Consider the following 26,951-nt stretch of genomic DNA (forward strand, 5'->3'; position numbering starts at 1 on the left):
TACAAAAATAATGTAGCAAATGTATATAAAGATTGAGGAATTATTTCCAAGTCAGAAACAATAAGAAATTTAAGATTGTCCATAAAAACAGTCTGACACAAAGCTTTAAAAAGGACAACATACCAACCTCGCAGGTGGAACTCTTCTAAGGTTTAGATTGTTGTTTATTCTCTTAGGTTGACCCCCAACTCTGATGTCAGGCGTCCTTGTATCTATTCACACATGTGCCTTAGTTCTGGTGTATTTAATTATGAGTGTGGAAGGACCTAGGAGGAAGGGACAAAAAAAGGAAGAGAAGAAATGGGACAAAGAGAAAGAGAGAGATTTTTTAGTGTTTCAGCAATCCAAATACATGAGTCATTTGGATCGCTTGCAAATTGTGCTACATCCAACAAAAGCAGAGACTCTGAAATTGTGTAGCTTAGAGGCATTTTCCCTTCTCCGTTTTATCTGCAATTCTTAAAATACAAGGTTACTCATCTATCCAAAACATTGCATTCGGATGGGAATTTATTAGTCAAATACAAGGTAGAATAATGTGATTAAAAACTAAAATAAAATTAGATGCACAAGTCTTCATTCCAGTACGTTTTGAGTCTTTCAACCATTTTCAAAGAAGGAAAAAACAATAGCAACATTATCTCATCTTACATTACTCTGAAATTTGCTGCTATCTACAAAATACTCACTTTCTGACTTATCAGACTTTTTCTTACTAGTTTTCCAAGTTGCTGGTATTAGTTAAAAGATAGCCATGTAGAAGCTATGGTTTCTACTAGAGATAGAACTATTAAGGCATTTTAAGGTTCCAGGCAGAGTTTTCTCTCCAATAAATCAATAAGAAATGTCCTCTTCAGTTAAAGAGAAATGGACATAACCTCAGAATGGCAAACAATAATAAATTATAAGGGAATCTATATTTTGATCCCTATGTAACACAAGTAAGAATGGGTGGTAAATACAATAATACCATAGATTGTGGATTCTTCTGTTTATTTTATAAAATAAAATACTGTATCACAGTCATGCAAATAAAACTTTCAATTTCAACTTCTCCTAAGGATCCAAACATTTTCACAAAGAAAAGACAGCTGTCCCAGGCACTAAATGGTACAGTTAGTCAATGCACCATGAAACCCTTATAGAGGAAAGCAATTTTGTGAATGCTTCCTGAGTAAGATACTTGGAACTATGCATTAGTACGTTTTTCCCTTTTATCATACCTCTGCTTCTCCTGGAACGGTTCCTTTAAGAAACCACCATTATATTCCATTTGACTCCTAGCAACTAATTTATTTATTTATTTATTTATTTACTATCATCTCTAAACATTGGGGAACACAAGTTCACATGCGCGTGCGCGCGCACACACACACACAGGGCTGGCCTATAATTTTACCAGTAAATACTGTAATTAGCAACAATCAGGGGCTTTGGGTGAACTGAGATGCCAAAGCAACATACAGTCAGGCCCCTCCCTTTTGTGATAGTTATAGTCCCTCACTCCCTCTGTCTCTGAGTAACTGCGTCTCTTTCCCCTGTCTAGTTTTCTTTTGGCGTCTTTCTCACATATATACAAGCACAAAATTACATGTCTCTGATAGGTAAGTGAATATCTCTATGAGATTGTATCTGCCTCTGTGATTGAATAATACCACATACTATTCTTCCACTTTTAATTTCTTTGAACTGTTGCCACAATGGTCCCAGCCCACAGCAGGACACCAATTAACGCTACTAACTTGAATGGTTCTAGACACAAAAGGATGCTTGTTGCAGTCCAGAAAAATGTGAAGTGTACGACAGAAAAAGAGAATTATTAATTTTTTTGGTAGCACTGTATTCTAGATACTGTACTAGAGATGCTGTATGTATTTATTTTAAGCATGTGATGACAGGGTATGTACTAATTTTACCATTTGACAGATGAAGAAATGGGCTCATTATGGAAAAATAAACAAGCCATCAAGTCAACCTTGTTCTGGGTGGTAGGGTCAGAATTTTAATTCACAATGCTTTGGCACAAAAGCTGTTTTATTTCTACTAATTGGAGAGTGAGAATTACCCTTAGTCAATTTTCACAGAATAGCTCTATTCAATAAGAAAAACTGCATATTCGGGGCGCCTGGGTTGCTCAGTTGGTTAAGCGTCTGACTTCGGCTCAGGTCATGATCCCGGGGTCCTGGGATGGAGCCCTGTGGCGGGGCTCTGCACTCAGTGGAGAGTCTGCTTCTCTCTCTCTCTCCCTCTGCCCCTCCCCCCACTCATGTGCACATGCGCATGTGCCCACTCTCTCTCTCAAATAAATACATAAAATCTTTCAAAAAATAAAAATAAATTGCATATTCTATGAGATCATGGCTTGAAAACTATTTTCCTAGATTTTTTTTCAGTTAGTAAAGTTCCCAAATTTCAGGAGAAATGGATGAAACCATACATTTAGTGGATGTCTACTACAAATCAGGTAAAATTCTCCTCTCTCTCTCTCTCACTTATACCCACCTAGTTATTCTGCATCTATTTCTACAGGTTGTCCTTCATTTCAGGCTAATATGTATAGATTTGCTACTTAAAAGTCAGGGTAGAATTGGTCTGAAGCCTTGGGAGCTTCCCAGGTGAAATCTGAAGCCAGCCCTCGTATAAGGAGAGCAAGGAGAGACCAAGAAAAGAGGCCACCACTTCAGATCAGTAGATGGCAGTTTTAATAAGGAAAGGAACTTACTTATGAGGCTCATCTTGGGTGGCCACAAGATGAGTGGGTCCCAACACCAGAATCTTAAGCATATAGAGAGGCCTTAATGGGTTCCATCATGTAATCAGTCCAGATGGTCTCAACAACACATTGCTTTCTCAAGCTTGTGCCTTTGAAAACAGCTCCTACTGTGCGAATGGTGGGTGAAATGTACATTCAAAGAACAGGGGATGAGGTGGGAAGCCTCTGATTGTCTGGGTGCACCACATGACTTAACCAACAGTCACATCCTCTGGATGACCTCCTCCAACATATCACCCCATATGACCAACTCTTGCAGATTTACACTCCCCACTCTTCCACAATGAGACTGAGCAGTCAACAATGTTAGCACGTTTCGTTACCATGGGGGTGGTTCGTTTTGGAGCTATCTGGCCACATTGGAGACAGATACCACGGAACCAACAGAGGTATATGCAAGAGAAAACATAGATTAAGATAATAATTCCCAAAATAAATAATATATATATTTTTTCCATCTAGAGCCCCATGATATGAACCATTGATTTAGTAAGTCCCCTAGGCTAAAGGTTGAATCGTTCAGGGCATTCACTTATATCTTCATGTGATTTAATAAAGATGACATATTAGCAGACTCATCAGCTATAAACATACAACATTCTGCTTAGACAATGGCACAGATGCCTCCTTGCAAGGCAGTAATAATGTCTAAGACCATCCTATTTTTAGAGGACAGTTTTTCTCTTTAGAGACATTTCAGTGGTCAGTAAAGACAGGTTTTGCCCACTGTCATTTAAGGCTTGTTGGGTGAATTTATTAAGTTCTCCTACATGGGCTCTACCATCCTCCAGGCAAATGGAGGGGACAAAGATGCTGGCCAAATGTTTATACCAGTGAAAACAGAACATACCCATCTGGCCTTGAGGAAGGGAGGTTGGCGACTTTTGTTACAGAGGGGTAAACTCTCTTCTATGTCTAGGAAAAACCCAGGGTGCAATGGCCCAACCACCCCAGGGGGAAGCCATGGCCAAAGATTGTGCCACACAACAACTGGGTCTCATCTAGGACTACCTAATAAATACCTGGACATATCCATGCCAAACCAGTTGCTATTATTATTTTTTTTTAAAGATTTATTTATTTATTTGAGAGAGCGAGAATAAGAGAGAGAGAGAGTACATGAGAGGGGGGAGGGTCAGAGGGAGAAGCGGGCTCCTCGCCGAGCAGGGAGCCCGATGCAGGACTCGATCCTGGGACTCCAGGATCATGACCTGAGCCGAAGGCAGTCGCTTAACCAACTGAGCCACCCAGGCGCCCCAGTTGCTATTATTTTTAATATGACAGAATGACTGTACAGTTCTGGTGATATCCGTCCCATATTCCTGGTACAATTGGGTTGGTTTCCTTTAGAGTAATTTTTCTGTTCCCAACATAGGGGTACCTGGGTGATCAAATGCCCATAACCTGGGATGAGCCACATGAACCAATCCCAAATCTGAGTGCAGGCACCCCTGGCTCTGATGGTGGTAGTTTTAAGACTCCTCTGGTCAGGAGTTTGATGGGCTGCCTTTGAAGTTTGATTGACAGGAAAAGAATACTCATGCCCAGGGTGATTGATAGGTTGTGCCACAGGCCAAGTTTTGGGATCACTATTGGTGGTATTAAATGAATTAAGAGTGCTAATCCCAGTTTGTTTTCCTTAATATATTGTTCTAGTGCCTTCCAGTCCCCTCCCTGGAGTGGTGATATCCACCATGGCAATCCTGATAAGCTAGAGAGGGCAGCTGCCAACGTAACCATCCCATAACTGGACACCACAGGAGCAGTCTAAAGTCAAAAAGACAGATACTTGGTGGGAACTTGTATGGGAAGTTCTTCCCCTTCTCTAAGAATTCTATCTGTGCCCTGATCCTTAGAGGTTAAAGTGGCTGCAGTGTTAGGAATTCAACTTGGTTGTGCATATTATACATGTTGGCCAGGGGAGCCAGCACCGTCAGACATGAGGAGCTATGGTGTGGGTGGAATATGCCAAATCAGGATTCCCATCTTTTCCCTTCTTTCAGTGGTATGTGTTCCATTCCAGGTGTGGTGTGTTTCCAGAGGTCAGGCTTGCAGCAGAACAGTGGGATCCTAGTGGAGATTGAGTAGCTACCTCTCACACAGGAGTATGAAGTAACTTACCCATCCTGGTGGGACATACCATTGCAAATTCCAGTAGATTGATGCCGTTCCCAGGCAAGATGGGGCCTGGTGTTCTCACCACGGTGAGAGTCAGTCTACTTTCTGTCTTCTGTGACTTCCATACCTTTAAGGTGTTGGGTGACTTGGCAGGGTTCCCAATCTGGCATATGAGGCAACAGGCCTTATTTACTGGTTGATCATTCAAATGTATTAAAACCTAAGACAGTGCTTTATTCCACCTGGCCTAGGCTGTTTTAATATTCTATTTTTACTTTCTACCAACCTGCTGCTTGTGGGTTATAGGGGAGATGGAATCTCCTTTCAATGGCATGTTTTTTTCCCAGTCTTGCACATCATGACCTTTGAAATGTGACCCCCAATCACTGTCTATTTGATGAGGGTATCCATTCATGGTACTCGGTTTCTCTAATCCCCTAATGGTGGCAACCTGGTTTTCACTGTGACAGAGGAGATCTTGGATTAGTTCAGACACAATGCCTACACAAACCAAGGCATACCTAGAACACTCATTTACAGGGAGGGGGTCCATATCCCTCATTGGTTGAGAACTTTGATGGATGGCCCCAGACTCCTTTGGCAGTTGCTTTAGGTATTATTTAGAACACATTGCATTAACCAAGTCACTATATTTCAAGAGCAATCTTGCATCACTGACAGCATGTCAACCCACCCAGGCACTCTTCCTATGCACCCAATCTGCTGCATCTACCAAAGGGTCAGTTGCTAGGGTTCATACCTGGGTTGGGGCATCAGTTTCCTGATTTCCAGTGGGTGTCAGTGCCTTATGAGCTGGGACGTGGAAGACAGTGAGGGCTACCTCAGGCTATTGCTGTTGAACTTAAATGTTTTTCACATATCTTAACCCCACAAGGGCTTATTTATGTTTTCCAGGGTTCAGTTTTCCATTGACCAAGATGTAGGGCTAATCCCTTTAAACCAACCCAACTATCAATGCAAATGGTTAACAGTCAGGGGTCAGCATGGGTATCAGTGCCCTGTACTGGGTGATAGGGTTGAACTGGAGTATCCTGGCTTTCATTCCTGCAGTGAATGTGGCCTGATCAGGTCCTTCAAAGACAGAGATGCAGATGGTCTGTCTTATTCCCAACTTCCTAGGAGTTTGTTGTACCTCCTCTATAGATTTCCGAGTTACTGCACGCCTTGGGAGATAGCCCTCACTGGGGCAAGCCTCCTTGCAGGCTAGAATAATCCAATCTATGAGGGAGTGAGTACCTTGAAACCCCCAAGCACTGTGCAAAAGCTGCCATAGGGCAGGGTGTGTGGTGATGCTGCTCACTTCCTCCTGCCCATTGCCACCACACAAACCACACCTGGATACTTCTCTGGACTTTTGCTGAAACTTGGTAGCTGTATCAATGAGCTCAGTGGGCATATATTCTCTCATCATGAACCCTTCCTGAATGGGGGGCTGTCCTACTGGCTAGGGTGCTTTGGCTGTGCCTTTGCTTTCCTTTGCATTAGGGGTCAGACAGCATGCAACTTTTCATCTGTTTTACTCTCAACAATCCCAACATCCTCCACCTCATTCCCCTCACTTGCTCAGGGATTCCGTCTCTTAGCATCCCAATCAGGCTCTGCCACAAGTGCTGGGACTTTAATCCACAGAGTTTGCAGCCTCCTAGCTTCACAAAATGGCACGCTAAACTCTCCAGCTGGTTATCCTGCTCTCCTTTCTTGTCTGCCAGCCCCGAAGCCAGTAGAGTGGTGGACATTGCACCTCCTCCTCCAATTTCAGCCCTTCTTCTCACTTCCTTACTTGAACTTCAGCCTCTATGTGGGAGGGCTCAGTTGAGCCACCCACACTCACGATGGCCCTCTGCACAGCCCCAAGATTCCCTTCTCTGCTGCAGTTGCTCCGTGCAATTCCTCAACCAAATGTATCAGGCCACAGGGTGTTTTCAGGGTCTCCCCATACTCACACAGTAGTCCCCAAGCATCTGAGATATGGGCCACCCCTCCCACACTGAGGTCAGTGGCCAACCCAGGATTTCCCTTGGGTGCCTCTTTCCCTAGGGCCACTTATTCCATCTCCTGGCTGACTCAGCAATTATTGAAATTGTTTGCAACCTTCGGAGCTCACTGGGTGAAGTTTTATACTGGTCCCCATAAATGGAAGGCAGGGAGAGAAAGTAGGTGGCAGCTTTAACAAGCAAGGGAACTTATTAACGAGGCTTGTCTTGGGCAGACGCGAGATAATGAGATCTCTGCACCCACCTGCCAGAACCTGAGTAGTTTACGGAGAGGTCTTAGCAGGGTTTAATCATGTATTCAGTCCAGATGGTCTCAACAACACCTTATCTCTCAAAGCTGCATCTTTGAAATGGCTGCTAGCATGGGAATAGTAGGTGGAATGTACATCCCAAGAACAGGAGACGGGGTGAGGGGCTTTCAGTTGCCTGGGTCCAGCTCACAGGTCAACCAAGAGTCACATCCTCTCAATGACCTCCCCCAATAGATAGGCATTGGGTAAGTTGTTAGAATGTCAAAATATGTATATATCTGACTTTCAGTCTCCTCTTCTGGGGATAGCATCAATAATAGTATATATATCACAGTTCAAGACAAGATTTGGGCATGTAATATAAAAAGGTCATGGGGCCCTTGGATAAAACTCCCTTGACTATTTTGAACATTGACGTTGAATCAAAAGTTGAGGGTTCCAAGAATGGGACCACTGGCAATTTTTAAAAATAAACTCCATTCTAAATGTCTTTTTTTTTTTTTCCATTCTAAATGTCTTAATTGGTAATTCAATCTCTTCTTCCTTGCTTTTTTTGTAGAAGATAGTAGGCCATTTCTAATGCTTTCAGGGTAGGCTTCTGGGAGAAAAAATAGTTTTTCTTGATTCATTGTGTTTTAATTCTATGATCTGTGAAGGCATTCTGAGCTTTCCAGAAAACTATTGATGTATCTGGGTATGCATGATTTCTTAGTCACTGTTGATATCACTTGAGCAATTACACCTTGGGTGGTGGGGAAGCTGCATAAACTCTTGAAATTGTGGGGATAAAGGTTACATCTAATCATCCATAACTCTACAGCAGTGAGTCATAGCCCCAGAGATTTACCCGTATGACTGACTACCTGACCAGGGGAAGACATAGAAAGTGTATGTTGGAAACAATCTCCTCAGGCTGACCAAGCCTTGCAACATCTTACTGTGAAACTTTCAGCTATTGCTGGAATGATGGAAGAGAAACCTATTTCTTGTACCTACATGAAAAAGTCAGATTTCCTTCTCTCTCACACACATGATCACAATCTTCCTCTCTCTCTCTGTGTGTCTCTCTCTCTTCCCCCAAATCCCTCAAAATGAATGATATTTAGAGTAAGCAATTACCAAGAAATAGATTCATTTTCCTTGGGAATTATTACTCATCAAGAATTATTTATAGAGAAGCTTTGATAGTTAGGTGAGCACAGTTTAGTACTGAGAATTCATCAGAGGCTTTAAAAAGATTATCCTGGATTTTTTTTTTTAAACCTTCGGGGTATATGGCTTAGCTACCTTTGTAGAAATATTTTATGGAAGAAAAGGATAATTTTTAAATTCACCAAGAATGAAAAGACTTTTTGTCACTGGATTCTTGTGAAAATTCTGACTGTTCCTCCTTTTTTTACTAGAGGAAAAAAACAAGGAAAAATGATTTTTATGACTTTTCCAGAATTTCAGAGTAGTTTCTTCCACAGATGAGATCATGCCCTAGCGGTATTTCCATTCAGAAAAGCCACAAACATTTTTATGTCTTTTTCCTCATGTGAATTTTAATGGAAAACAGTGTCAAAATAAGAAGAAGTTCATATGTAAGCTGTTGTAGATTGCCATGAGACAAATTTCATGTTATCTGTGAGTAAGTCTTCGAAACTGCTCTTTGAATTTGGCCTAAAGAATATTAACTTTTAATTATTAATAACTTTTAGTTAGAGGAGTGTGGAAATAAATTGCCTCTCCACCAAGTCTATTACAACTCACGTAAAGTCCTATAACCGCACGTGCCTGCCCAATAGCCATGTCTGGTTTTTGAGCAGGAGATAGGATGCTTGTGCATGAACGCGGGAAGGCAGGTAAAAGGGCGGTCTATGCTCCTGTCACACGAGTTCTCCTCCTCTTTCAAGGCTTTCTGTTTCACCTTAATGCTGTCACCGAGACAAAAATAGCCTTGTGACTTGTTTACGTCCCAACTGTTCCACTTTGGTCTAAGGCTTTTCAAATCTCAGACTGTTGTAATCAACTTTCCCACTGTAGACATGGTTGGGTTTGATGTCTAAAGACATCAGTGTTTTCTATCCTAAATGTGTAATAAGCCCACAGTCAAAAGCATTTACATATTATATGCTTATTACAGATTTTTCACACATTTTTATGCTTTGTACTAAAGACTGTTTCATTTGGAAAAGCAAAATAAAAACACTTTGTGCATTTCTCAGCAAGTTAACCCAAGCTCAGCAGGTAGTATTATGGTCAGATAGAATCCAGATTGACATGGTAGCTGGTTAACCCACCTCCCACAGATTATAGCCATAGAAAGGGGGATCCCAACTCAGCCTTGTTTTTCTGAAAATGTGTATCTCTAATGATAATTTTGAATACTATTTTACAATATCATTCACTTTCTGATATAAAAATGAATTAGATGTATTATTGTTTATAAATATTATACATCTGGCAAGTTCCAGGACCCAAGGACTTATTTTATTCTAGGGTGTTCAAAAAGTAATATCCTTTCATGCCACATCAAAATGTAACTGAGACAATGGTCTGTGTGCCAAACCAGACCACTGAGAACATTTGAACTGTGCTCACAGCAGAAAACACCTGGGTAATCTTCATTATCAGTTGGAAAAACTTGTGTCAGTGGTTAGAACTGGGAACTCTGAGGACCAGGATTGGTTTTGCAGCCCATACTGAAATTGAGCTAAACATAGAGATAAACATAGGTCAAGTGCATAACAGATTCATAAATCGGGAACAAATGAGGGAACTGTGAGCTAAAGAGAATGGCTGATCTGCTGAAATTTGACTTTTATTAAATACTCAGAATGAAATGTGGTGAAATTCACTTAGTCTGTGAAGCCAACTGGTAAACATTTTGCTCTCTGCTAACTTTGCAGTAGAGGGGACCCTAAAATTTATTTTACAGGTAGTTTTCACAGAAATTTTCAATGTCAATGCAATAAAATATAAGAAGGAAGGTTATATTTATCAGATAATATTGGTATTTCCAAGCTGAAAGGAAGCCCTAGGCTCATCCAACCTCCCTCCATTTTTCTAATCTAAGAAAGCTGAGGTCAAAAAGGCAAATGACTCTCTTCATACAGCAGAGAGAAAAGTGTTAGAACAGAACTTAAAACCTCAGATATGTTTTTATGCAGATCTGTCCTGGCTCTGAGGCTACTTCTAGTCCTAATATACTACAAAAGATAACTTTCACTCAACCTATTAAGGGTTTAAGGTTCTACAGTAAATTTGGACTACAGAGGCAATAAAAATGTTATGAACTGAATGTTTGTGTTTCCCCAGATTCATACTCTGAAACCCAGTGTGATGACATTAGAAGGTGGAGATTTGGGGGGATAATTAGGTTTAGGTGAAGACACGAGGGCAATAATCTCATGATGGGATCAGTGCCCTTCTCAGATGAGGAAGAGACGCCACGTCTTCCTCTTTCTGCTGTGTGAGGACAGAGCAAGAAAAGAGTCCTCTGCAAGTGAGGAAGAGGGCCCTCACTACTGACATCCTGATCTCAGCCTTGCAACCTCCAGAACTGTGAGAAATAAATGCCTGTAATTTAAGTCACCCCTAGTCTATGGTATTTTGTTATGGTAGCCCAAGAAGACTAAGACAAACAATGTTCCCAGAAAAGTCTGTGGTGGCCTAAGAGCAGCATGGAAAGTCTCCTGCAAGTATCTACCCAGGTCTCTTCTATCCTCCATGTCCCAGGAGTCTCCACTTTGGCACCGTATTCAGGGTGGTGCATCTGATCCCACTGACTGATTGGATGCCCTAAAGCATTTGTGTTCAGCATAGCACAGTTTCCTGGTGAATACTGCAATGCTGTTGAGCATCAATAAATTTCTGTCCTGAGGACACCTGGGTGGCTCAGTCGGTTAAGCGTCTGCCTTCGGCTCAGGTCATGATCCCAGGGTCCTGGGATCGAGACCCGCATCAGGCTCCCTGCTCTGTGGGGAGCCTGCTTCTCCCTCTCCTCCCCACTTGTGCTCTCTCTCTCACTGTCTCTGTCTCTCTCTCTCAAATAAATAAAATCTAAAAAAAAAATTAAAAAAATAAATAAATAAATAAATTTCTGTCCTGAGAAGTGGCAAATTGAATCTCAAGACACCAACTATTTGGGGGTACTTCCAATAGGAAAATATTTTTGAAATAATTTTGTTGACCCAAATACCTAAACATTTTTTAAAAAAACAAATCAAGGTCCTTTTTATGTAACTTGGATTTGAAAATACTCTACTTTTTAAATTATTTATGGGAAGCACATTCTCCTGACATAGAAATGTAACACTATTCTAGGTTTATGCATTATAAACTGTAATTCAGTACCACTGGGATTTGGGGGCAAAAAAAAGAGAGAGAGCTTTGAATAGATATTAGTTAAATCTTGAGCATAGCAGAAATGATTTTAAAATTGCTTTGTATTTGGATTTCTTATTCCAGATCTTGATATATTTACATAACATAAATGTTTCTGGGATGAGTATTGTGTATGAAACACTACAGTAAGCAAAGTGGGAGATTTAAAATAAAGGTAGAGACAATGAAATTAAATAATAGATATTATGTAATCTAACATAGAGAGGTTCATATGTAAATGGTTCTATTCAAAGGATGCTCTCACATATGTTATATAATGGATGCAAAAAAACTACCATGGAAATAAAGGGGAAGGTGAGAATATTTCTAAAGAATGACTGGTGGAGGAAATATTGAGAATTGTGGAGACTGTCTGAAAAGAAAAAATGGAAGTCCTGCTATGGAAAGAAAGTAAAATGACCAAAGCCAGAACAAGCCCAGATATGTTTGTGTGCAGATGTGTAAAAATATATGTGTGCTGGATATAGAAACAGAGGTAAGCCTGGAAAATTAAATGCATGCTTACATATTTGTAAAATTATTCTTTCTCCGGGCTGAATTTAGACATTATTCTTAGTTGCTAGGAGGAGAGAAATTTGATCAGATTGTTTATTTAAACAAATGTATGGTAGAAGAAAAATGGTAATTTGGGTTTAGGGATAATAGTGATGGGAAATAGTTTTGTTATTCTATTTACTCATTTTTTTTAAACAATTATTTATTGAGTACCAACTACATGTCAGGGAATGTTCTAGGCCTTAGCAATATAGCAAAGAACAAAATATACAAAATATCCTCAGAGAGTTTATATTTCGGTAGAGATAGTTAATGAAATAATACTAAAAGAGATAAATTATATATTAGTAATTTATACAATAGTAATGTAATAACACATATATAAGATGGTACTGTAACATGTAATAAAACAGTAATAATAAAGGGATACATTACGTTAGAATGTTAGAAGTACTATTAAAAAATAAATCAAGAGGGCGCCTGGGTGGCTCAGTTGGTTGGGCGACTGCCTTCAGCTCAGGTCATGATCCTGGAGTCCCGGGATTGAGTCCCACATCGGGCTCCCTGCTCGGCAGGGAGTCTGCTTCTCCCTCTGACCCTCCCCCCTCTCATGCTCTCTCTATCTCATTCTCTCTCTCAAATAAATAAATAAAATCTTTAAAAAAATTAAAAAAAAATAAATCAAAGAACAAAATTGAATTCAAGGGTTGAGAGTGCAAATTTAGGGTATAAAGCATGTTGTCAGAGACAGATACATAATTTAGCTTGAGTAACTGGAAGGATGGAATTGTCATGAATTTGAAATTGAGAAGTCTACAGTTAGCACAGATTTGGGGTGCAGAGATCAGGAACTGGTTTTGGCAATATTATTGATATATGTCTGTTAGAATTTCAAGTTGAGATGTTGAGTAAGCAGGACTTTAGAGGAGAAGGATAGGCTGGAGATTTTAATTTAAGATTAATTAACTTAATTTTGTCATTTAAAGCCATGGGACCAGAAGAAATCTCCAGGGGAATGAATGTAGATAAAAATGAGAAAAGTTTCAAGGACTGCACCATGATGTACTTCAAGAATAAAGTGGTCAGGAAGATGAAGACAAGGGCAGTGAGGGAGACGGAGATGCAGTGACCAACCAGTGAGGGGGGAGACCAAGTGAGTCGCTGTCCTGCAGGTGTAGTGAAGAAACTGTTTCAGGAGGGAAGAGTGGTGCAATGTGGCAGATGCTGCTGATAGGTCAAGTAAGGTGACAACTGAGCATCAATAATTGTGTTTAGCAAAACAGAGTTTTCTGTTGACTTGGACAAGAACAGTTTGGGGGAGTTGGGGGATTAAGGATCACTGAAGTGGATTAAAAAAGGATTCAGTGTGTCTCATTTCCCTGAAACAATCCAGGTTTACACTAAATTTCAAAAATTATTAATAGCATTTCCTTTTATTCTCAATAATATTCTGCTTACTGTAGGGGAAGGAAAATAATTTTCCCTCTACCTTTTTAGGTTCTTGGTTGATGCCCCTCCCCCCACACCCCATCAACACACACGTAAGAAAAGATTAACAAGAAAAAAACTAACAGAAGTTTAATTACTTTCATATCTCCTATATACGAGGGAGATACCCAGGAAAACTGAATAACTTCCTGAAATGATGCAAACCACCCCCTTAAATGCCATCTCCAGCTAAAGACAAAAGAAGATATTGGGGAGGAAACAGATCAGTTATGGGAGGTTACCCAGAAAAGCAGAGAAACAAAGGTAGGGTTGTTAGATTTAAGTTCATGTCTTCTCCATAGATAAGTTTCTGGAGACTTAGTCTTCTTCCTTTTCTTGGTACAGAAAGGGAGACACCCCTAGAAATGGTGATGACATTCATAAGGTAAATGTAAATATCTCTTACGAAAGGGTAAGTTCTACTCTGGTTTTCAAAGCTTCTCCTGTGCCTGCTATTTCTTTAAAATAATAAGCTCAAGATAAACCTTATGCCAAAGATACATACTTTGGAATGCTATGTTTTGATTCTTTTCACTACACAGTGAATTAAATCATCACCTTACTTAAATAAAAAATGGGAGGAAATACATTGGAGACAGCAAACTTAACACAACTTTTTTTTAAAGATTTATTTATCTTAGAGAGAGAGAGCAGGGGAGGGGCCGAAGGAGAGAGAGAATCCTGAAGCAGACTTCCTGCTGAGCGCAGAGCCCAATGTGGGGCTCCATCCTGAGCTGGGATGGGATCATGACCTGAGCTGCAATCAAGAATTGACTGCCTAACAGACTGAGTCACCCAGGTGCCCCAAATATACACAACTTTTTAAAGAAGTTTTACTGAAAAGAAAATAGGGAAATAGCTAAAGAAGAAGGGTTTTACGTTGATGGGCATTTTCATGAAAAAAAGTTGTAATGTGGCATAAATAAGAGAGAATTCTAGAACACTGTCTGCTGAGAGAGAAGATCTGGTGCATGGAGGGCAGGTCAGGCTTATGCAGGAGCACTGTTGATATTTAGCAACAGGAAAGAGGGTAGAGAAAGTTTATGAGCTGAAATAGGAAACACACTCCAGACCTAAAAGTGAGATTGGGGTAAATGTTTTGAAGACAGGAGAAGAGAGAAGTTATTAAATACCTGTCTAGAAGACTGTAAAAGTACACAGGATAGGGAAATGTAGGAACAGTGGTGGATAATGATGTGAAATGTTGGGGTCTGGGAGTGAATGCTCAAGAAAGAATTCTTGAGACATCTGCAGTGCAAAAAAGGGTGGTTTTATTAAAGTGCGGGACCCATGGGTAGAAAAGAGCTGTGCTAGGATTGTGAGAAGTGACTGATTATATACATTCAAGTTGGGAGGGGTTAGGGATAGCATAGGTCTCTAGGGAATTTGGAAGCATGGTTTCCAGGACCTTGAGGGTCTAGCTGTTGTTAAGATAAGGTCATTTACTACTGTCTACTAAAACATTAGTCATGAGACCCTTCAGATGTATATCAGTGGGCCACATGTTTGAAGGATGATTGCTAACAAATGTCTTGGGCGGGAAGTGGGGGTAGAGACAAAGGAAGTTTCCAGAAGGATTTTCATATGTTAAAGTAGACTTACAGAATCCTGGAGGTCGGGCTAATGTCAAGCTAAGGTTGCCTTTTGAGTCTAGCAAAGTATTAATATTGAGGCTGCTAAGCTTTTTTTTTTATTTATTTAAAGATTTTATTTATTTATTTGAGAGAGAAAGAATGAGAGAGAGCGAGTACATGAGAGGGGGGAGGGTCAGAGGGAGAAGCAGACTCCCTGCTGAGCAGGGAGCCTGATGCGGGACTCGATCCAGGGACTCCTGGATCATGACCTGAGCCGAAGGCAGTCGCTTAACCAACTGAGCCACCCAGGCGCCCGAGGCTACTAAGCTTTTTGTAGAAAGTCACTCTGCCTGTCTCTAGTTTGGTCCAAGTCAGAAATTCCTTAGAGAATTATCATTTGAGTTCATGCAAAATAACAAAGAATGGGACAGAAGAGTTAAAAATGTAGAAAGGAATCCAACCACCTCTACAGAGTAGATTTTGTGTGTGATAAAAAATGAGAATCAAAATCCCTTCAGTGCTATCTGTGATGGAGAAAGGTGGACCCTTCTCTTCTCTTAAACTTATGGAAGAAGTCCTAGGTGAGATGCTAAATTAAGTGTGAAAAGCACTTACTTTGTAGTGCTGTTCATACTTGTAGAAAGTTGTATTAATTCTTGCAAATACAGAATTGAAAATTTGGTAAGTAGAGATTAAGATGAAGAACATACATTTGCGAGTTAAACTTATAAAAATGATTTCTGGGGGCACCTAGGTGGCACAAGGGGTTAAGCATCCGACTTTTGGTTTCGGCTCAGGTCATGATCTCAGGGTCATGAGATTGAGTCTCCTGTCCGGCTCCACGCTCAGCGGGGAGTCTGCTTGAGATACTCACTGCCTCTCCCTCTATCAGCCCTCCCCCGCTTGCTCTTTCTCTTTCTTTCAAATAAATAAATCTTAAAAAAAATAAAAATAAAAATGATTTCTGAAAGTTGGAACATGGAGATCTTTTGACAAAGAAGGACTTATAATATCAGGTAAAGAACCCTGAAGAATTTCAATACTTTAGTTATAGCTAACATCCAGCATAAAGGCTGGCAAACATTAGACAGCTAGTAAACGTTGATTGTGCAGAGTTCAAGGTCAGGCTGCCCCAAATGTGCCACTTTGACATTTTGATTATCTTAAATAAAAGTCATTTAAGATACAGCCTGTGTAAAAAAAAAGACACCCAGATCCTCCTCTGTTTACCTGAAAACAGAAAATATATCTCACATGTGAAGGGTACCCTCCCTGGACCAAGAGCCAAAGACACATCCTTACCACCACACTTAGGAACTTGGAAGCCGAGAAGGCCATATAAACACCCGCTGTTACTTTTTATTAATTTACTACCACAACCTAAATTCTATTCAGAATTCCTTACTAATCGAAGCTCCCAAAGTTATGTTGTCTTTGTGCTATCAATTCCTCATAGATTTATTGTCTCTTTGTCCAAAAAGTATAAAAATTGCCTGCTGTGGTTATTTCTTTAGGCCTCAACTTTATGATTGAGCCTCCATGTGCACACAATACAATTTTGGCTTTTTTCTCCTGTTAATCTGTCTCAGGTAAATTTAAATCTTAGTCCTGCTGGAAAACCTTGAATGGTAGAGGAATAATTTTCCTTCCCAACAATTGAATAAAACAAATAAACAAGTGCATATATATACATAGTAAGAACATAGCAGAAGAAAGAGCCTTTTGTTTTTCAAGATGTTTGTTGCCCAAATGAGATAAAGAAATAAGGAAATATTTTAACTAAAACAAAATGAACACCTTTTTATTAGTGTATTTTTAAAAAGAGGAATATATATTTTTAATATGGCTGCCCATCTACTTTTTCCTTTATTTCATTTAATCCTGTCTCTTGGGATACCTTCAGTGGATATATTATAAACATAGTTCTATGAATACAATAAAAGAATGCAAATGTGGAAAAAAGGTATACAGATTATTCTAAATAAATAAAATCACTGGATGTGATTTTTAAATAATTTCAGTAATACAGAGATTACACTACAAACCTTGTAAATACAATATTAAACATCATTAATTATAATTAAATTTATATATGCAATCAGAAAAAAACTAGCTTGCAAAGGAGTATTATAGCAATACTACGTATTACACATTGATATATTTATAATTATGTTCAAAATATATGTTTCTATGACCTGTGAGCTGATTATTAGAGCAGAGGTGACCATTTATGATTTTTCATCATGGCAACTTATAACAACTCCTTAAAATGGGTTTAACACTTCACAAACTTTAGCCAGTTACGGCTGTCCCTCTGTACAGAATGTATTTCCTCTAGAAGCCCGACTCTGACTGACACAAATGATTGAAAAGCTTTAATTACACCCCTCTAAGCCCGAGTGGTTCTATAACCACAACTCAAGAAGAATATATTCTTTCATCCCCCAAGGACGCGCTTAAGACCTCACAGAGGTCGATGAGGCTTTTGTGTAAGGAGTTGCAAGAGGCAAATTTTATTTTATTTTTAAGCAAATGCGTCTTTGGTTTGCTACACTTCATTTTGTTCCATTGCTATTCCCATGCTAATAAATAACTGAACCTTACTCACCACAGCTTTTTCCTAATACTACATAAGAACACGAAGATCCTCCAGAAAAAGATGTGCCCTAAAAGCCTTTATGAAGCCATTTTTGGCTTTAAGGACTGGAGGATTAGCTTTAAGAATTCCACAAGGAGAAGAAAAGACAATTCTGCTAGCCTACCCAACATCCCCTGAGGATCTAAATCTCTTTGCTGAAACACCACCTGGAAGACCCGTCTGGCAGACAAGGATGGGCAGCTTCTTCTGAACTGTGTTCAGCATGTTGGGAAATGTACTGTTTTCATCACTGTTTTCTCCCCTGACCCCTTATCCTGTATATTATGTATTTTTTTTTTATCTTACCAGCACAATCAGGTGAAATGTACTTTAATATGTCTTTGACTATAAAGGATTAAAAGGCAAAAGAGTGACAAAAAATACTTCTTTGATGTATTTTTTATATTTCTGAAGACAAAATATGGTGAAGCTGAAATGGGTTACTTACTCTTCAGTCCTAATCTCTGACAGGCAGTCTTTTTCAATACAACTCAAATATGGAGTTAAAACAAAGATGGAGTGCAGAGAGTATGGTAATGGTTTTCAGGATCTTCTTCTTCTCCATTGATGCTGGAAGCCCTAGTTAACCTACTCGCAATAGGTGCTGGTTAGCAGTATTTGTTAACTGGCTTTGAAACAATACAAACCATCAAAGTGTAAATGGATTTTTAAGCAACTATTTTTTAAAATTTCAAAAAATGTGAAATGTTATTGTTAAAAATGCAGTTTTAATCAAGCCTTAGAAGGCCTAGCTATGCATTCTTATGGCTTTTCAAACCTGGAAGTAATCAGTTTAAACTGTGGTTAAGTTGAAAAATAGCTTTATTTGTGTTCCATTAGGCCCAGTTGAAATGGTCTCATTAAATAGGCATATTTATTCAACCTCTGGTGCTTGGTTTAATTTAGAGATGAGCTGTGCAGTTCCTAAAGCACCTGCTTTCAGAAATGAACTGAATTTCAAGTGGGCAGAAGTCAAAATAACTCACACACAAACACAGCCCAGCAAAATATAATTATAAACTAAAATAAAATAAGTTTACTGATCTGTGATCCAGAACCAGCAGACCACTGGACTGGACTCATGAGCCATCAGAGTACAAAGCCAGGTATTGTGTCAAGAGATAGAAGCCCTAACCATCTGCATTGCTCAGAATCACTTTACTCCAATGCTTCAAAAGCAATGCTGTCAACTGAGTCTTTGGGTTCTCTCTTTCCCTCTCCTTGGTCTTCTTTGAAGAGGTGTTAATAAACTGGCAGTGGTAGTCCAAACAGAGGAAGTGCTAATTGTCAATGAAAAAGCTATGTGTGGGCAAAGTGTTAACATCAAAGTTGAAAAGACTCATGAGTTTCCTAAATGTTCCTAAATTGTTAGGAACTTACTGACTTGCATAATGAACCTCAGATGTTAGCAATAAAATGAAAAGAGAATAAATTACAGCAGTAGCATTATTATAGTCAACTATATGGCTATTTCAAGACAAAAAATGCCAATCTAATGTCTTCACTGATAATGAAATGCTGCAAAAACACATTATTATTAATTATAATTATTAAGTATTATTACTAGTATTTATGAGCCAGGTATTTATGAGCTAAATTAGTATTTATGAGCTAAAAACATTGCATGTGTCATCTCATTTGATTATCAGAACAATTTGAAATTAGGTACTATTATAATCTCCATTTGTTAGACCTAATTTTATCGAGCTACAAGAATTTCAAGTTTGGGCGCCTGGGTGGCTCAGTCGTTAAGCGGCTGCCTTCGTCTCAGGTCATGATCCCAGGGTCCTGGGATCGAGTCCCACATCGGGTTCCCTGCTCAGCAGGAATCCTGCTTCTCCCTCTCCCACTCCCCCTGCTTGTGTTCCTGCTCTCGCTGTCTCTGTCAAATAAATAAAATCTTTAAAAAAAAAAAAAGAATTTCAAGTTCAGTAGTAGAATCAAGTTTTAAATTTGCACCAAAGTCAAACAGGCAAAGACTTTATTCAAAGCTATTGCAATAGGTGAGAGGTAAAAACCGAGTCTAAATCCAGGTCCCTGGAAACAGAAGAGCTGGAGGGTTTTAAGAACTGGGGTAGGAAAATTATCTTAGTCTAATGTGTTTGCTAATTGTTTCTTCCCAAAGGGACAGTAAATTTTTTTATAGCTTTATGGTAAGATGCAGTTTTACAGTTTGGAGCAAGGAGTTCTCTGAATTAAGCTCCTTCCCCTACTTCCAACCCACCTCGGAGACTGAGAGGTTGGGGCACTACCTTCTTTGATGATGACATTTCAAAGGGATGGTTCCCAGGTTCTTGAGAAAGACATTCTGGTTGTAAAACTGGCAAGAGGCTTTAAAAAGATCTACATCTTAAAGAGGCAGAGAAAAAATTTACAATTATGAGTTTTCTAAAGTAACCGCTCTAAAGAAAGCGAGGTCAGAGGTGTAGAATCAGGAAGAAGTCTGTCTAAAGTTTTGTCCAGCTGAGGAGAATTTTAAGGCTGTCTAATTCAGTGATTGGAGTCAAATTTATTCCCTCCCTCAAGATTCTCACCCCCGCACATATGAGAATCTATAGCAGGGGGAAAAAATCAACAAAGAAAAAATGTTTTTAAACCACCTATTTATTCCTTGGCTTCACTGGGTTTCAGTTTCCGCATTCCCTAGAATGACATGTCTCTAGATCTTTAGATTGTGAATCATACTTTGTAAGAACCTGGAGTTGGGGATGTGGGGGAGAGGTTAAGGAGCCAGGAGATGCCCAAGCTTGGTGGGGAAGTTAGAGGATGAGCAGGCACATCCACAGGGCCCTTGCTTCAAGGAGGACAGGCTTGTGTATCAGTTTTATGAAATGGACTTCTGCTTCCAGCTTCATTTGAGAAATAAAAACAGGGAAGGGGATTGTTTTGGCAAGATAAAGTGTGATAACCACTAGACAAGATCACCTTTCTTTTTTTTTTTTTTTAAGATTTTATTTATTTATTTGAGAGAGAGAGAATGAGAGACAGAGAGCATAAGAGGGAGGAGGGTCAGAGGGAGAAGCAGACTCCCTGCCGAGCAGGGAGCCTGATGCGGGACTCGATCCTGGAACTCCAGGATCATGACCTGAGCTGAAGGCAGTTGCTTAACCAACTGAGCCACCCAGGCGCCCCACAAGATCACCTTTCTTAACCTTATATGTATAACCTATTATATATAATTCTCTAGACCAGCAGAGATTTCAGAACCTCCAAAGATCAAAAAGATCCAAGGATGAATAAGAAAAATTAGCACTTTCTTCTTTATAAAAACTGCCCCGTATGAATGTATGGCTACTAGATAGTCACAAATAATTCATGAAGGCACAATCCATTCTCAATCATATGTGTAATAAGAAAGCATTAATTACCTAATGCCTACCCTATCTCCATCTCCTACACAAATGCATGTGACCTATATACACCAGGGTGTGCTAACCATTGATCGCAGAATAAGGCACAGATCCATAGGCGATGACTTCTGTCTACATCGTGGTTTAAGTACATTTTTCCTCATACTTTAAATGCAACATAACATGCTGCATAGTGGGAGCACTTAATGAGTGTTTGCCAGATCCTGATAGAATAAAAATTTGATTTATACAATAGGAAGAAAGGCAGGGTGGTTCATGAACTCTTATGATTTAATTCATTTCTATTCCAAAGTTTTATTCATTGTGGTTTTTTGAAAACACATAATACCTCCTAAAATAATTAATTTAGTTTAACTCAACATCTCCTCTTCGTTTCAACTCTCCTCAAAACTCATATTCTGTGGAACATATACTGTAACAAATAAACTAGATATTTTTTCATGGGGTTGTCCCATGAAAATTGTCCCCAATTGGGGATGTCCCCACTTTTTTAATCTAATTGTCAGATTTGATTCAGAAACATTTTCTCATAAGAATCAAGATTATAGTTGGTCAAAGCTCTAGAGCAGGCAGGCAATGTCCACGTTTGAGCTTGTTTTGTTCAGAATACATTTCCTAGGGCAGCAGAAAAAAATTCCTTTTTTTTTTTTTGGTGACTTTGTCATGGTCTGAGGCAAGCACTTCAGCATGTGGGAAATAAAAAAGATTAAGTTATAGAAGAAAGGACCAATTCAAGGTGAGGAGAGTAGTTGAACTCTAGGAGTTTGTAAAAATGTAGTGCTATTGGGAATGTGACCTTAACCTTGGCCACCCTTGTGGTTACCATATCCATTGTTCACCGCTGCCTGTGTGGATGCCTGCTGGATGTACTTCTCCCAGGCTACAGCTATTGCTTTCAAACACACATACTCTCTCCACTATCCCATTATGGAAGAGAACAATCTCATATCTTTCCCTTACTTGTAGCTCCTAACAACAAGAAATAGCTGTAAAATGATTTTTTTTAAAGCTTGTAATTATATTGTGCTTTACAATGTATAGAATAGTCTATGGTCCATCATCCCCACAGAAAGGGGAGTACTTTTCAGCAAGAAAATTTACTTGTGGATGAGAATATAGTTTTATAGATTAATTGTGTGCTGATAAACTTGCTGTCAGGGAAAGAAAAAAAAAAACACAACCTGTTATTTATAGCATTTGACAATTTCCATGCTGCAAACATACTCACTCTGGATGGTTTTATCAGCATATTGTGACTGAATGCAGAACTGGGAAGGGAGGTGTTACAAGCCTGAACTAGCAGGCACTTCACTGGTTTTAATGATATGTGAAAGACAGGAACCCACATGTATTTATTTTTTTGTTTACAGTGCAATTCAGGACCATGTTATTTCAAGAGAAAAGTGGTTAATATACGGGAATTTAATCTTCAGTCTTTAATTTCCCTTTTAGATAAACTTCCCCACAAGTTTATGTTCAAATATGGAAGAACATCTTTATGTTGTTGACTTTTTGATGTAGAAATGACTTTAATACTTGACTGTATTAGCAACATGGATGGATTAGATCTGGAAATAGAATAGTGAGTGAAATTTCAGCCTGAAGATAGAGCAGCGTTTGAGTTAATATGCATTTTGTATACTTAATGTACTCCCCCTAACCCATTTCAGGTCTTTTTGTGAGGAAAATCTAATCATCCATCCAATGTCTTAGAAAGATAGATTTTGATGGATCTGCCTCATCAAAGATAGGCGCAGGACTGTCTTTGACCCACCAACAATTTCCTACCACGAGGGACAAGCCATCTCCTGGAAGATGTTAGATCAATAATTAAACCCAATTGTTTAAGGCTAAGACAACATATGGCTGGTGTGTTTTCTCACTTGGCTCCTTCCTTATGCTTTCAAGTCTTGAAGTCGAGGTGCCACCACTAGGGTAACAACACTCCCATTAGAGTTAACAACACTCTTCTCTGGAGGGAGACTTCACTTTTCCCTTCAGAAGAGGATGCTGTTTATCTGATGAGAGTGCCTGGCTCAGCCCCTTCCTTCTGGCTGCAGAGACAGCATGCATGCTCTCTCCATGACCTGTAGGTGTCCAGGAGCAGTCTGACCCCTATGTGAAACCTGCAATCTGGGAGCCCCGGTCAGCTCAGTGGAGACTGAGCAAGCTCTTATATTTGTACTGTGAAGCCCTCTCCTCCAACATGTTTTTTTTTTTTTTCCCTCCATAACAAAGCTGATCCCCACTCTGCCACTATCTTGCAGTGGTTCTGAACTACAGTTGTCAAGAGATACAAAGCATATCTCAGAGATATTGTGGGTTCTGTTCCAGACCACCCCAATAAAGTGAATATCACAATAAAGTGAGTCAAATGAATTTTTTGGTTTCTCAGTTCATATAGAAATTATGCTTACATTATCATGGTCTATTAAGTGTGCAATGGCATGATGTCTAAAAAAAACCACAATATACATATCTTAATTTAAAAATGCTTTATTGCTTTAAAAAAAAATGCTAACCTTCATTTGCTCTCAGCAAGTCGTAATCTTTTCTCTGGTGGAGGATCCTGCCTCGATGCTCATGGCTGCTGACGGATCAGGGTGGTGGCTGCTGAAGGTTAGGGTGGCTGTGGCAATTTCTTAAAATAAGACAACCAAGTTTGCAACATAGATTGACTCTTTCTTTCACAAGCAATTTCTCTGTAGCATGTGATGCTATTTGACAACATCTTACCCACAGTAGAACCTCTTTCAAAATTGGAGTCAATGTGGAGTGCCAGGGTGGCTCAGTCCGTTAAGTGTCTGACTCTTGGTTTTGGCTCAGGTCATGATCTCATGGGCCATGAGACTGAGCCCCCCGCCCCCACCCCCAGGGGGCTCCACGCTTACTGGGGAGTCTGCTTGAAGATTCCCTCTGCTCCTCCTCTCACTCTCACTGTCTCTCTCTCTCTAAATAAATAAATCTTTTAAAAAAATGGGAGTCAATCCTCTCAAACCCTGCCTCTGCTTTATCAACTAAGTTTATGTAATAATATTCTAAATCCTTTGTTGTCATTTCAACAATCTTCACAGCATCTTCTCCAGGAGTGGATTCCATCTTAAGAAATCACTTTTTTTCCTCATCCATCAAAAGCAACTCCTCATCTGTTCAAGTTTTATTTTTTTTAATTTTATTTTATTATGTTATTTTAATCACCATACATTACATCATTAGTTTTTGATGTAGTGTTCCATGATTCACTGTTTGCATATAACACCCAGTGCTCCATGCAGAACGGGTCCTCCTTAATACCCATCACCAGGCTAACCCATCCCCCCACCCCCTCCCCTCTAGAACCCTCGGTTTGTTTCTCAGAGTCCATCGTCTCTCATGGTTCGTCTCCCCCTCCGATTTCCCCCCTTCATCTGTTCAAGTTTTTTTTTTTTTTTTAAAGATTTTATTTATTTGAGAGAAAGAGAATGAGAGACAGAGAGCATGAGAGGGAGGAGGGTCAGAGGGAGAAGCAGACTCCCCGCCGAGCAGGGAGCCTGATGTGGGACTCGATCCCGGGACTCCAGGATCATGACCTGAGCCGAAGGCAGTCGCTTAACCAACTGAGCCACCCAGGCGCCCTCAAGTTTTATCATGAGCTTGCTGCATTTCAGTCCCATCTTCAGTCTCCACTTTTGATTCTTGTTCTCTTGCTGTTCCCACCACATCTGCAGTTTCTTCCTCCACTGACGCCTTAAATCTCCAATTTGTAAAAAAAAGTAATATCTGCAAAGCACTAAAGAGCAAAGTGCAATAAAAGGAGGTATGTCTGTAACTGATACTCTAACACCCAAACAGTCTACTTTTTATTTCCCTTGTTATAGGGGATTATGTCTCTGTCATTCACTTACTTTTGTTTTAGTGGAGTTTGAAGAGAAAGGAAAAACAATACCTTGTTCATGCTTCAGTGTTCAACCTGCTAATCTTGTCGCTGAGAATTTAAATACTTACAGAACAAATACATTCCCTAAAACTAGAATTTGATTAAGCATTGATGAATAACAGCTGATTAAGTTGTCTCTGTAGACTTGTACTTTTTAAAACCTTACTCTATTAACTGCGTGACTCAAATTGTTGTACAGAAATGACTTCATGGTAATCAGAGTAGGCGTTCTTGTTAAAGATTCCTATTTATATATATATATATATTCATGTATGGACCTTTTTTTTTCAGAGTGCTTTCACACCCTTTAACTCATTGAATTGTCCAAGGATACTGTGAGGTTAATAACAAGTTATAATTATTCCCATTTTACAAATTAAAAAAAAAACTAAATTGAAGATAAATGAGTCTATGGCTTTTCCAGTTCACATGACTAGTCATTTCCAGAGATGGAGGCATTATCTAGATTTTCTCACTCCCACTTCTGTGTTCTTTCTACTGCATCACTATAGCTTTTAAATAAGGCAAACATCGGAAGTCATGGGTCACTCATACATAGAACTCAGTGAACGTCAGTATATAAGAGCGATGATCCCTGTGGAAGAGCTGACCTTGAGGTGAGAGAATGAGACACTCCTCTCAGACACAAAATTTTAGGAGACATCAGAAAACACAGTAATAAAGAAAATAATAATTTAATATTATATATATTTTTAAAGATTTTATTTATTTATTTATTTATTTGAGAGAGAGACAGAGATAGCAACAAAGATAATGACAGAGAGAGCAGGAGCAGGGGGAGGGGCAGAGGGAGAAGCCGACTCCGCACTGAGCAGGGAGCCCGATGTGGGGCTCGATCCCAGGACCCTGGGATCATGACCTGAGCTGAAGGCAGACGCTTAACTGACTGGGCCACCCAGGCACCCCTAACGTTATATTTCTAAAGTCAAAATTAGTGCAAAAAATCAATGATGAATAAAATATAAAAATGTAAATGAAAACAAATCGTGTGTTTGTTTTACAGTTGGCATAATGGTACAGTGGAAACAGTCCTTTGACTTTGTGTTATTGTGCAACAGGAAAATTTCCAATTAGCCCATGGTCCCTGGACCCAGTAAGGCAGCGTTATGCATGTCAGCCATGATGTACCAACAGGTTAGACAATGTGGGTCTCATGTATGTTGACTGTAGTGCTTATATTATCCTTTCTTACTGGGTTTAAAATATGGGAGGATATTTTGATAAATGTCTAGGGGGCATATATTTTTCCTTTGCTTTCTGCTATAATGTGTCTCAGCAAGGCAGTGCTTAATGGGTTAATTCTTGGTACATGGAGAACTTTGGAGTTTCTACTTAGATCTGAACAACAAAGAGAAGGAGGATGGAAAAAGGATTAATCTCTAATGTGAAAGAAAGACATCAGTTACATATCCACTTCAATAATGTCAGTCTCAGGGTAAAGTAATGGCTTCGAAAGCTGATTTGACTTCTGAGCTCAGCAGCGGCAATCTGGTCGTTCATTCCTGGGGGGAGCTCACTGGAGAAAAGGAGTGGCTAAGGGGAAACGTTTCAGGCACCGAGGATGTGAGATATAAAATTCTTTTAAAATACATTAATTTGGTTCATGTAGTCCAACATGGGCTGTAGATTGAAAACCTTTGTTTCTGCAGGTGGTTTGTTTATTCCTTATGGAGTTGACATGTAGACATTTTTTTTTTAATTTTAGCATACATGATTTTGATAGAGGATCTTGCACAAGTTTTTTTTAATTCTCTGAAAACCCCTCCTCCAATTATTCAATTTTGTGTCTAATCAAAGTAATTACACCTGTCATTGCTAGTATGTAATGGGAAAAGAATAATTTCTGGGGTGTTTTTTAATCATGTAGATTCCCAGCCTCCACCCATGGCTATTCTGATTCCA

Source organism: Neomonachus schauinslandi, chromosome 14 (genome assembly GCF_002201575.2).
Source record: "Neomonachus schauinslandi chromosome 14, ASM220157v2, whole genome shotgun sequence".
NCBI classification, from domain to species: Eukaryota; Metazoa; Chordata; class Mammalia; order Carnivora; family Phocidae; genus Neomonachus; species Neomonachus schauinslandi.